The 13742-nt window shown below is 40.1% G+C and overlaps 1 long non-coding RNA gene across 2 annotated transcripts in view; it reads left to right on the top strand.

The window, feature by feature from the left end:
- Positions 1–239: 239 nt before the first annotated feature.
- The window catches only part of LOC118214900, a 181553-nt gene continuing 168050 nt past the window's right edge, over positions 240–13742 (top strand). The window contains exons 1-2 of one of the 2 annotated variants that reach the window (XR_004762711.1): positions 240–324; positions 5296–5407. This is a non-coding gene — a long non-coding RNA (uncharacterized LOC118214900). The remainder of the gene's footprint in view (positions 325–5295; positions 5408–13742) is intronic. The other variant, XR_004762710.1, reaches the window with a different exon arrangement.

Below are 13742 nucleotides of genomic sequence, written 5' to 3' on the forward strand. Positions count from 1 at the left end.
TAGCTAATTGGTAAAGTTGTAATTAGGCCTGCTGGTTTGTTACACCTGCGACATGTAAAACAAATTTGGCACGAAGAACCATTTTGTATGCAGTCAGTGGATACGGATGCAAAAAAAGCAAACACACAAGCAAAAATAAATAAACAAATAAATAAAACAAAATGCGCATAGTGTGTAGGCCTAAAGTTAATAGAGAGTAGTTATTAGTAACTTGGCGGGATGGCATACCTGCCATCCCAATTGCCGGAACGTTACTGAATTTGTTCCTGTCCAAGTCCTCTCAAGTCCAGCTTACTGCAAGAACTATAGCTGCATAGACAACAGGTAATATTCCAATGCGCCTAATTTCATTCTCAAAAAAGTTTGGAAACAGCCTTTGTTTATTTTCAAGACATTACAAGCAGGGGATCAGTTTGCCTACGAATCTAGATCCGTCATAAACTTTACCAGAATGTTCACCAGACATTACAAATGCACGCAGCATATTCCCTATGTGATAAATTCAATTCTGAGTTAACTTTAATCTTGTGCTTAGTTTGTACGATTTTGATAAATTGATATGTAACGTGTAGGCTATGCCCAATACCGACCAGGTGTCTTCGACAAGGTTCGCAACCAGGACGCCATCGTTCGAGCGCATGATAGATATGAATTATCTGAACATTCGAATAAACAACAATTGAAAAGTTTATTTATATATGTTATCCTGTATTCTATTTGGTTGTTTGCTATTGCTACATTGTAATAATACAGGCCCCTCACCCCATTCACGTGCTGTGTAGTTCTCAATACGACGAGACATTAATTGGAGCGTAACTAGGAGAATTTAAAATTGAAGTAAAGTTGCCCTGAAAGCTTAAGTTCAGCGTAGAAAACATGGATCTGATGAAAAACACGTTTCAGAAATTTCAAGTTACTCACACACAAAGCACTGCCTATAAGTCATTCGTTCAAATCTAGGCCTGCCATTAAAAGTAATGATACCAAAATTGTGCCAAGTTACATGCAACAGTATTGCCTATCTTATCTCAGACAAATTAAACAAGCTGTATTCCAAAGCAATGCTACCCAATGTTTCCTAAATTCTTTCAAGTATCGGTACACCCTGCCCCCTTCTGTAGTGTGAATGATTGTATGTTTCTTGGTATGGTAAATGGACTGCATACAGCGCTTTTATGCAAAGCGGGGGGATCGAACCGGCAACCCTCTGACTGCCAGACAACCTCTCTTACCTCCTGGGCTATGTCGCTCCTATGTTGGTATAAATGTCTGTTTATAAATGTGAACGTTACCTGCTGCTAGGGAAATATAGCCACAGGGCTATAATTATAAGTACTCCATGTATGTGTGTATGTATGTACAGTATTATTTTACAATCAGTATTTATTTGAAGTTACAAATATACAAGGAATTGAGCATTTTGTAAAATTAACCTTAGAATAAAGTAGAAACATATCCTTTCTGGAGGAATATCCTTTCTTTAGGTATTGACCAGCAGTTTCATACATTTAAATGCCTTGCATGAGGCAATTTTTGTTTTTTTTTGGCTTTGTCTTCAGCTGGCAAGATTTTAAGAACACATGGCCAAGTTATTTGAAAGAATTTGGGAAACATTGGGTAGCATTGCTTTGGAATACAGCTTGTTCAATTTGTCTGAGCTAAGATAGGCAATATTGTTGCATGTAACTTAGCACAAGTTTGATATCAATACTTTTGGAGCATTGTGCTGATATAATCAGGCAGGAATAAGGAGAAGGAGAAAATGCAAAATCCCCTTAGTTTAGGGCTTTATTGTGTGGCCACCAAAACTGAGAAATATGAGAAAAGGGCAACAAGAAAAGATATTAGCCTGTATCTATGACCTCTGCCTTCTATGAAGCGATGAGTCAAAAAGTGATAAAATATAGTAGAAAATTGTCCTCCCTGACAAAGTCTTGTTGTATTGCGTTGAAGGTGTTGTATTATTTCTGTACTGACCACTAGGTGGAAGCAGATGATAAAGTAATATTTATAAAGTAACGCTGGCTAGGAACCATGTTGCTGTTCAGTGGCAGATGGAGGGAAAGCTGGCCAAAGATCACAGACACACACACACACGACAAATCATTACTAATTCTAAATTTGACTGGGATTTTTTTTAAAGGATATGTCAGGTTGATGGTAAAAGAAAAGTCTAATTTGACCAGCCTTATAAAGAATTGGATATCGAGATATCGCTATAGCTTAAAATGCTGTTTTATTTTAAATTAAATCATGTAAAATGGATGCAGTATTTTTACACTACACACACACACACACATTATATATTATATCATTTTGCTAAATTTCCTTTACACAGAATGTATAGTGTGCTAGACAATTCTGTTATAATGATATTGTAATATGCAAGTACATTATTTTCTCTAATTTCTATAGGAATACTAATATAGAACTTAAAAGTAATACTGTTATTTTATTATTCACTTATTTTATTTGGCTGGCACCCATTATCTGCAGTAGATTAATGAGCATTAGGAGAAGCCAGCACAAGTATGCTCGTTGTGCTGTGTAACAGAGAGTGTATCTTTCAGTTCACTGTGCTGTATATGATTGTAAACTCTACTTTATTTACCCACAGTGTTAATATCACATAGAATTAAAAAGTCATTCAATCTGACAAAACGCAGACCTTTGGAAAATTCCCTTGTCAAGATTAGTTTATTAATCACATGTAGGCCTGCATGTATTTATATACTTTTGGAAAGTATGTGATGGGCGTGTGAAGTATTTGCTGCACTTCACTTCACAAGATTACGTGCAGCTGCCTTGCAGCTTGCTCGCTGTTCATCGATGATGAAATGGCCCCTTATATTCTTCTGCCAACGTATAGGTTTGAAAGTTTTTTTGACAGGTGAAGGTAAGCTTGAACGAACAGGTGAAAACAGAATGTGACCCACACAGCGTTCAGCAGTTTAGTGTGGCAGAAGAGTGTCCAGAGCAGTGCTTACGGAACACAACACTCATAATTAATGCCGTATGCTGAAAAATGCCTGTGTGTATGGTTGCTAGTATAAGCATTTATGTGAGAAAAGTGGTTGATAAATCATTGTTGAGCAGCGATTTTGAAAACTACTTACAAATGCCTCAGTATAATAAATTGTTGTTTGATAATGAATGGAACTGTTAAGAGGTAGATTTGAGATGACAGGCTTTAGCGTCTTTATCATTTTTTAAGGAAGAATGCAAATAAGGGAGTTGCATTGTAAATAATCAGAAAGAAAAAAAAAACACGAAATGCAATTATTTGGACACAGCAAAATACCACAAGCTCAACATAAACCAAAAATTGATCTATCAATTCCACTCTCCCACAGTAAAAAAAATAATTGTGTTCATTTAACTTATTTATCTCTCTTTACAGTTTTATTTATAGTTGGAAGGGGATGCAGGGGAGTAAATTATGATTAATTGTGAAAAGACTCGGGAAATGGAGACTGCTTCCTTTATTTAATTACTGTGTCAGCCTGAATTACTGTGCATATCTAAAAAAAACGAGGATTCATCGGTGAGCCGGCCCGAGTTGTTGGGCCGCAGAGATAGTTACCTGCGTAAGTTATTTAACTTTCCTCCCGTCTCATCCCGCATTGGGCGGACAGTGTAATTTCATTTGCGGGTGTTATGGTGGAATAATTGCGCGAGTTAAAGGGCTCGTTTATTACTCGTGTTTGGCTGAGCGAGGTGTGGGCGCGGGGAAGAGATAATTGTCCCGGAGGTTCTTCGTCTCCTGCTCGGCTGTAACGCTGAGTGTGTTTGCCAGGCCCTGTGATATCACGGGCTGTGCTGTGTGTGTGGGCACTTTGCACACGCTCACTTGTTCTGCGCTCTGAGAGCTACAGCTCAGGTATAAGTCCATTTCACACCAGAAATACTTGTACCGCTCATTTCTTAATCTGGGTTTGGCTCTACACCCCAGCCGGTCTTTACTGTGTTTTATATGGGCAGTTATTATTAATTATAATGCGCTCAGGTTAACTGAGTCTTGGTGATAATATTGTATTGTGTGAATCTTGTGGAGGTAGAGGAGGATAAAACTTTCTAATTAATTGAAACTGAAAAGTGCAGCGCTCACTAACAGTAGTTAAAAAAAGCATTTATCCCTTTTTGTCCGATAAATCTTTTTTTTTGAGCCAGTCATGGTCAGAATATCAGAAATCTAATGAAGACCACAGACTTGCCAAAATAGCAATGGTCTTAAATAGACAGATAAATAAATAAATCATTTTCAATTGTATTAGTGCTGTGATTCTTTCGGACTCAGTTGTATATATCAGAAATGTGTTAATTATATATCTGTTAATTATATAAATCTGTATTTAAGTGTGTGTGTTTGCATGCCTTTGTGTGTCTCCGAACATGCATCTTAAAGATCGCACTCAATTTTTCATCACAAGGAAATGAAGAAGAAAACGCAACATTTGCTTCACATTACACAGCTGCACAGTGTTTTTCCTTCAGCTAATCACAATTGCCTTTGCATGCTGAGGCTTAATTAATGCAGCACTTATGGGAAAATGATGGAGTTTAAATATTTAGACTTTTCCCCCCTATAAAATGTGCAGCGCCGGCACTATGTTTCCAGGTAATCCCTCACTTTGCAGGAAGACAGCGAACGCATTGCCTCGACAGCGATCTCACTTAACCGCACACCTTGTTGTCATGCAGAAATCTTCTGGCTTCCAGCAGAGAGATAATTAGAGGAGGGTAACTTCAGAGGCAGAAACAAGCGTGTCTTAATGCCTGAAACAAAGGAATATCTTTAAATGTGGGCAATCAGGATGCAGCCCAGCTTGTTCACGGCCCTCGCACAAAACAATATTGGACCGATTTTGTGTCAGCTTTTCCTTTGAAAATGATTTCAAACTGTGTGGCTTAATTATTTTGCTCATTTTTCTTTAATTTTCATCCCGCTCTAAATATCGCCTTTGGTAGTGATTTTAAAAAATGTTGAGGAAAAAGGCTTTACAGTCCTAATCTTGCTCCTTTACACCTTTTCTGGTAGGATTTAATGAGAGAATTAAGGGATCTGGTATTTATGATTTTAAAATATTTATAATTTAAAAAAGCTGAAATTCAGTTGTTTTTTAAAATGGTGTACATGTACATGGTAAACTTGAAATATTTGTAGGTTATGTGAAACGTTCTCTATGCTTTCTGTGATGTCTGTGCCAAGCATGCAGGAATGACCTGCTGAAGCCTGTGTCAGCACTCTGTGAACAAAGACTGAGCTGTCTGATGTTTGCCTCCTGATTCTGACAGACAGACAGACAGACAGATGGACAGACGGCGTGCGGGTCCCGGGGCCAGGCTGGAGGAGCCCCCGGGCCAGGGCCGCGGGGATCAGCGAGGATAACACCACGCTCCATCACAGGTAATTTGGGATTCCACGCGTGGGAAAGGCGCCCCGGACCCAGAGCTCTTATCACGCGGTTCTGCTATCAATCAGGCAGAAAAGACAGAATGCCAGCGGCTCTTCAGCTCCGTCAACTCTCTCTCTCTCTCTCTCTGTACTCTCAAAACGCCCGAGACGTCACTCAAGCATCGGTGGAACGGGGCCCGTGTTTAAACACTCGCAGAATATTTCAGTTTTACAGTGTTTAAAGGAGGGGGGGGAAATGTCATTGGGCCCCGTTCCTGAAACACCCAAGTTTAAACTGCCTGGGCTCTGCCCCACTGTGTATGAATAATTGAGCTGATAAAAGCCGTGATTTAATATTCTGGTCTTATTATGAAAACAAAAGGTGGCCGCATCTCGGTTAATGAGACCTGGCAATTAGTGTATGCAAATCAGAAAGGATCCAAATGTGCGCTCTAGAATACTTCACAGAGGAATCCAGAAATAGAGTCCGAGGGCCAGTAACGGACCTGTCTTCTCTTGAAATGTAACTGTTCATAGCCATACAAAAAAGTAAATGTATGTATGTATATATATATATATCTAGGCTAGAGTGTTTTGCTCTTGTTTTTGACATGGTGCTCATACCTAAAGCCATCATATACCAAAAGTTCCTATTCTGGTCATGAAATATACATTCTCTGTTTGAAAGGTCCCACGATAAATTAATTTATCATTTTAAGGGTTTATAGTTAGATGACATGAAGGAGACTAAAGATATATCTTCCTAACTTGTGATGGGAGGCCTGTCCAAAAAAAAAAAAAAAAAAAGTCATGGTTCGTGATAACAATGGCGTACTTGGAGAAACCACACGTGCTGCTCCACTTTGGTAATGTAGCGCGCCACTCGGTAAGGCCGTCTAATAGCCGCTGTTTACATTGGATTATCAGGCATGATTACTAATTAACACAGCAGTATTTACTCAGCCAGATCAGTGGGCCTTGTTAAGTAAACCATAATCCAGTAAAATTAGAAGTTTATGGTGGTGTTTTATTTCACTCGGCATTTCTGTTTGCTCAGGTTTTTGTTGGTGTGCTCCCACAAATGGAGACAGTGTTCCCCCTTTTGAAGTCGGGTGTAACTGTTCGGATGTTAATTCTCCCACGGAAGAAACATCCACAAATATGCACAACCGGCTGACATTTCTCATTAACAAGTGCAAATTAACATCAAAATTAAAAGTTTTTAAGTAAATGCCGGTCGGATAGAAGTGGCAAACAAGAAAAAATTGGTGATCGCTTTTCCATAGACCAATAGACTGCAGCTCTTTTGGTGGACTGTTGGGTTTTTCATTTTTGTTTGTCATATTTTAGTGGATTAATATTGTATTAATTCAGGCCATTGATATAATAAATTACATTCTGGTTTATCTAAAGGAAATTCAGTCCCATTTAAAGCTGCGTCAATATTGGTGATATTTAAGCCATCGGTTCTGTTCATGATTGTGTTATTCATGTGTTTCTTTCTCACTGTTGACTTTTAATATGGTATACATGAATATTGTTGCAACACAGCAATACTGTATGAAAACAGAGAAGACAATGAGTTGAAGCCATCACTTGTATGATGTTAAAAAAAGTGTCCACAATTTAAAATGGTGTAACAGCAAAAATGTATTTACAAGTATAGTACTTCATGTATACTTTTAGATTAAACTAGAGGGGTAACACATGTGGAGACAGATATAATCCATAATGAATGATCAGATATAAACAGATATAATGCAAGTCAAGTCTATTTTTAACATTTTTTAACAGCCTTTATGACTTATTGATGTTTATTAGGGAATGCAAACTTTTTTGGTGCCAGAAATGAAAGAACTAGCTTCCTCACCTATTTAGAAGAAAAGCAGGATCAAATAAAGCCCGAAATCAAATATGAATCAAGCACATCTACAGTTTATTCTGAGCTTCCGTTTCTTTGCAAACTGAAGAAATATAGTTACTATTTTCTCCCAGGTACCGTACAATATTAAATGCTTCCAAAGTGAAACCGCTTCCAAGTCTAGAGCGATTTCCTCTGCTTGAAAATATTTTGCATTGTTATTATGTGGCTGAGAGTGAGTTGAAGTGGGAGCTTTATTTATGAGATCTTAACGAGGAAGCCATTAAGCAAACACATTTCCTTACTTCAGACGGCCTAGCAGATGCACCCTGGGCAAGAATACCACCAGTTTGGTTTTTCTAAAGATAATTGCCAAACTGTTTACAAGTCTTTGATAAATGAAAGTTAAAATGCCAGCATGCATGCAGCACACACATGCACGCCATTAAGGAGACAACATTTGAACTAAACTTGCTTGTGTTTTTAAAGGTGAGTTGTAGAACGCAAAGTATTGTATGGTATGTGAAAAAACAGACTAATTAGGCTTGGATGAGAGCTGAGCATTATCACGCATGAAACAAGTGAATAATCAGAGGAATAAAAACAGTTTGTACGAACCCGCACAGAACATTGTTTTCCACACTCAGGTCCTTGGGAGCTCGGTTAAATCAAAGAACTCATTCCCAATACTGCATCTAAGACCATGTGCTGCCGTCAGTCTTTTGGGTTTGTTTTTAAAAATGAAATATTTTATCTCCTTCAAAGGACATGATTGGAGGTAGAAACACTGAAAATATCACACGAACTCCAGCAGGGTACCGGCAGTTGGCTCTTATGTAATTGTAGCTTCTTGGTATTTCCATTCCACTGGAGCTAATTCACAGGCTGCCCATCATTATACTCTCAAACCATAAAAACATGTATGATGTGACCCGCGTCTGGGTCCTGACCCAAACCTTGAGAAACCTGATGTAGAAAAAAATAATTAAATTAATGAAAAGGAACTATCACTGACAGATGTCCACACAGTTGGGCCTGACACTTACCACACTTAATGCAGTACCACAAATTATTCAGTGATGCACTAGATACTTTTAGTTATGTGTATTACACGCCTACAGAGAGGGCAGTCTGAGGGAATATATTCCTTAGAATTTTCTAAGGCAGGGGTAGTGGGCACTTTTTTTGCAACTGCAAGCATAACCCTTAATTAGAACAGGCAAAAATCTGAATGTGCGCGTTTGAAGAGGTCTGTTCCTGGGCACACGCAGGAATAATTATTAATGACGAGCAAAGCGGCAAAGGAGTTAAGAGGAACGGTCCAGAAAAAAGACTGAAAAAACTGCTGAAAAATTTAAAAGGAGAGTTAAATGAATATTTAAGAGGAAATAAAATATTTAATGGAAACAAATGAGCAAAACATTTAAAACGGCGTGATAAATAATAGCGAGTGTCACTGGAAGTGCACCACTCGCTCTGTGGTATTCGGGGTGGGCGTGTATGCGCGCACGCGTGCGGGACTGTCGCCACGAGGACTTTAGAATTTGCTCCGCGCACTCGGTTGGATCTGAACCCTGCCTGCGCAGTTTGTTTTCAATATGGCCGTCATTAGCGGGGCCAGACGAGGTCCGCGTTTTAGCGTGCGGGGCTCGGCTTCGAGCCGTGGCGTATTAGTTTTTGGTTCAGCGTGGTTTGGATTTAAGCCACGGGGCAATTATGATTAATGTCTTCGCTGGCACCAGACAAGTTCGGAGCGGGATGCCGGCTTTCGCATGACCGAGGGACGGAGCTTTGTTCCGGAGAGCGATCCGCTACGCGGGGCAGTTTCGCGCAGGGGGCGGCGGCAGCCTCATTTAGCTCCGCTGTCGCGTGTGTCCTGCACTTAAGTTTAGACCCCTCCCCATAGTGAAGTCATTCATCCCGCATGCATGTCCTAATCACAGAAGCCATTTTCAAGGGTCTAACTGACGAGAGGGAGCGACAAATGGAATTGACATGAATGGGACCCTATGCTACATCTAGGAAAAACGGACAATATAATTAAAGAAAAGTGCTCTTGTTTTTTTTATGTCCGTGCATTAATATAATTAGCAGTCCTGATTTAAGAATTATTAATTGATTTTGAAGTAATGGATGAACTTCAAGTCAGGGGGGTTATAAATCTCGATGAGGGCTCACGTTTGATCTACCTGCAAAAAGCACTGCCCTCCTACTTGAGGGATTTCTGTGTTATGTTTCCTTGTTATTTATAGAATTAATTTTATTGGAGTTTCTGATGGCCTAATGTTGTTACTTAATAAAAATATGCAGGCCTTAATTTAAGTGGTCTCTTGTAGTGACAGACAAGGCACGCTGCAGTTCAATTAAACCAAGGGCCAGGGAGTGCCACACTGCCCAGCTCAGTAAGGCACTTTGGCTCTATTTGCCATTTTTTGTCCCTGGAAAATGTCATAAATGTCATCACACTGTGATTTAGCAAAATGTATACAAGCCAATAACCAGCTGGGGAGCCCATTTTGGTTTAATTGGATGTAAATCTTTGCTTAGGACTGGTGTTGCCACTGGCCTTGGCTCAGTATTCGAGCCGACGAGTCAGACCGCACAGAAAATGTCAATAGTGTGAGAACTCCTACTGTAGGACCAAGATCAGGCCAGATGCCATTGCTTAAACACCCTGTGTGTGTGGCTCACTGCAAGTGCATTGTCACCGTGTGTGTGTGTGTGTGTATCCTGGCGCATGTGTAATGTCACTGTGTGTGTGTATCCTGGTGCATGTGTAATGTCACTGTGTGCGTGCGTCCTGGTCCTTGTGTAATGCCGCTGTGTGTGTGTGCGTGTATCCTGGCACGTGTAATGTCAAGTTGATAGTCCATGGATTGATTTGTGATTGAATTTTCATTTTTAAACCTGTAGACAATTCTGATATTTGCAAAGTTACAGAGAGAAATGGAAGTAATCCTTATGTCAGCTGAATTAGCAGAGATAAGGGACACTACGCACACTGGATTCATTCAAGCAAAGGCTCAAATACTCTGTGGATCATTTATCAGTGAGAAATCATGTTGTTTGAGTGAATGTGGGTCAAGTGTTCCCAAACTGTCTCATCTCTAGTCCCTTAGAAAGGCAAACCTTTACCCCTGAATATAAAATGGTTAAAATCTGATTAGCTATTTACCACATTAGTGTGGGGGCCTGCTACCAGAACTGTGGTGTATTGGATTTATACAAGACATGTAGTTACATATAAATATAAACATGTATTGATCACAATAAGCAAAATATAGCACAAAAATAACATGGTGCATTATTGAATAAAATATGGAAATCCTTTGAAATCATAAATAATATGGGAGAATATTTTTGTGACTTTTTTTTATGGATCCCAGACTCCAGTTTGTGATCCCCTGTTCTTGACTACATTCTGCAGATCAAGGTGGTACATTAATCCATCGAATGCCTCCTCTGTTCAGTGCGGGGCTTTAGAAAGGCATCAGCCCTGGCCCACAGCTCTTTGGTTGTTCATCTCTGTTTAATTGCAGTCCGTAGTCTGTCTGTTTGAAAACTGTAGCACAACACCAGAAATAATGTATGAAGGAGCTCATCAGCGTTGCTTTTTGATGCGTGTTGTTGTACATGAGCCGTTGGTGCGTGTGCTGGCATGCCGGTTTGTACTGGGCACTCTTCTCCAGCCCTGCCTGAAAACCAATCATTATTTATTGGCAACAGTCTCCCACTCGTTTTTTAAAGTACACTTTTCCAAATCTGCAAATAATTAAATCTGCAAACAAATAATTAATTGAGTCAATGAGAACAATTAGTACAAAAATGCCTTTGAGAATTGCATGTGCATAGTGAATTAGTTAATTATCATACTGGAAAATAATTGAGTGGAATTAGTGCTCTTGTGTTAAAAAGATGGAGGGATGTGCCTTCTCTCTGCTGGAAGTTGAACATGACTGGATATTTGGGGTGGATATTTCTGCCTGTGAGGTCACTTCCTGGTGATGTATGATTTGGGCTATTTCTTGCTGGATGTGAAGTTGTTGACATATACAGAATCACATGCAACAAACAGCATTTGTGCCACTGCTATAGTTACCAACCAACAGAACCTCACAAAACTGCATCTCTTTGATATTTTATTTTTTTAAGAATTTGAAAAAGGGAGTCATAGATACAATACGGAGTGTCTTTATAATGAGTGTTTTGGACTGAACTGTTTCTTATTTTTCACATATTTCTCCAGAATATTTAGTAACTCATAGATGAGATCGAATGGGCCATGGAATCAGATGTGAGTGATCTTTCATAGTTTAGATTTGGCTTGCAAATATAATGCACTGTATGTATGGCTGTATTTGAGATATATTGGCTTATTATTAAAAATAATCAAATATAATATCAATGATAGAAATTGAAATAAGATTACTGTTTTTGTGTTTTTTATCATTTATACAAAAGGGATTTGACACCTACCACTGAAAATACTGTCCTGTATTTGGGAAAACTTTATGAAATATGTCAACACAATATTTTGATTGTTTTCAACTCATCTCATTGAGAGTTCGTATTCCACAGTTTGAACATTCAGAACAAAGGGCTGATAAATGAATTGAATATTTGGTGACGCAATATGTCAATATCTGCGTGCGGGCAATGAATCTTAGTACACCTTGAATTCTCCCAACACACCTTTGTTTAAACCAACCTGAACCACACCTTTAATGCTTTATCTACACTTTTAACCCACACTGATAGCAAAAGTCTTGTGTGTTCCCCCCCCCCCCCCACATACAGCATACAAAGACCAACTCTGTGCAGTTATTGCAGTTTTTGCACAATGTGACCTAGGTACGAGAAAGTACAGGCAGCACACTTTGTCCTTACACGGTATAAAATACGACGTAGGACCCCACTATTGGCACATAACAAAATACTCTTCAGGGACCTGCATTAAAGTCCTCACTATTAAAATTCAGTATTTCCCTGCTGAAGGCTGCGGGATTTATACGGCTGGCCTGTGGGCTCCATATATCAGCGCCCGTCTCTCCGATAACAATGTGTCTGGGCCGGAGGCTTCCGGTGCGCGAGCCTGACAGACGAATATTTGCTGACATATAACCCAGCCCGAGTCAAAGATCATTACCCCTTTGACTGATGGGGAGGCGGCCGTGACTGGACGCTTTTATTTCCCCGCCGCAGCTGAGACTCCCCGGCCCCCGCGCCGGAGCGGGGTGGACGCAGCCTCTCGTATCCCGTCTGCGGGCGCCGTGGCGCCCTCGTAAAAAGACGTCTCACCCCCCAACCCCCCCACTCCTCCTCCGCAATCCAGCCCCTCCATCTTGATCACGGCTGATGGGCTATCAATAATTTCAGGCTGGTTGAGCTGTCGGCTGAAGGTTAAATCAATTCTGTGTGATTGTTTGCATGATCGTATCCAAGCGGAAGGATTCCAATTTGCAACAGATTTTTTTTCTCCCCCCCCCCCTCTTCTTTCCCTCCCCCTTGGACCGGGCCTGAGGGAGCAGGAGTGTGCGGCGTTGCGTCTGCTAGCGACGCTCGCGATGCGGTGATGCAATGCGATGGAATCAACTTGAAATGTTAATTATCCCATAGTAGGAACTTTGAAATTTGGTGAAATTTGGCACGGCAACCAATGGAGAGCCGTAGACTGTAACATCGCGATATGGATAGTGTTCAGGAGAGGCAATGGTCAAGAATTTTTGAGAAAAGTTGTTTTGTTTCTATATGTTCATATGTAAGAGTCAGATCCTGGGTAATCATCTCCAAAGTGGCTTCGTGGTATCTGGCCCTTTTCCAGGTTCAGCCAGACGTCCCTGTTGCTTTTGCTTTCTGGTGAACCGTGGTTATTCACAGTAATAGATGAAATTATGCATACGGTGAGAAGTACTTTTCAATGACTGTCTTACTAAAGCCCGTGCTGGGGGCACAAGAACCAGACTTGAATGCGTGAGTGGAATTGTACATGGGTATCGGTTCCACGCAGCTTGTTGCTTTGCAAAGTAATTAAGTGTTCTGTGTTAAGATGCTTCCCCTTCACCCCTTTTACCCGACTGTATTCTAAAAGATATACAGCTCTTTTGGAAAGAAGTTATAATTTCATAAATTCAGTTAGAATTTTATTTATGAAGTCTGTTAGCTTCTGTGTTTGATGCCTGATCATGTGGCCTTCAGTAGCTCTTCTGCTATGTCCAGATGTAATTAATCTGTCATCACCTATACAATCTCAGTTTTATATCCTCAAAGCATGACTGTGGCAAATTAGGATGAACTTCTCCCACTCAAATTAATGCCCTCTCGAGATTCCCTGTTACAACAGGAGAGCAGACTTAAAACATCATCAAGGCCTGAAAGATAAACTCACTCCAGTACCTTAAAGCTTTCGGTGGCATATGGTGTTCTTAAAATTTTATGGCCATCATTTTTGTTTTGATTTTGTGCCGTATGCCGAGGGAGGGTTTTTTT

Source organism: Anguilla anguilla, chromosome 16 (assembly GCF_013347855.1).
Source record: "Anguilla anguilla isolate fAngAng1 chromosome 16, fAngAng1.pri, whole genome shotgun sequence".
Lineage (NCBI taxonomy): Eukaryota > Metazoa > Chordata > Actinopteri > Anguilliformes > Anguillidae > Anguilla > Anguilla anguilla.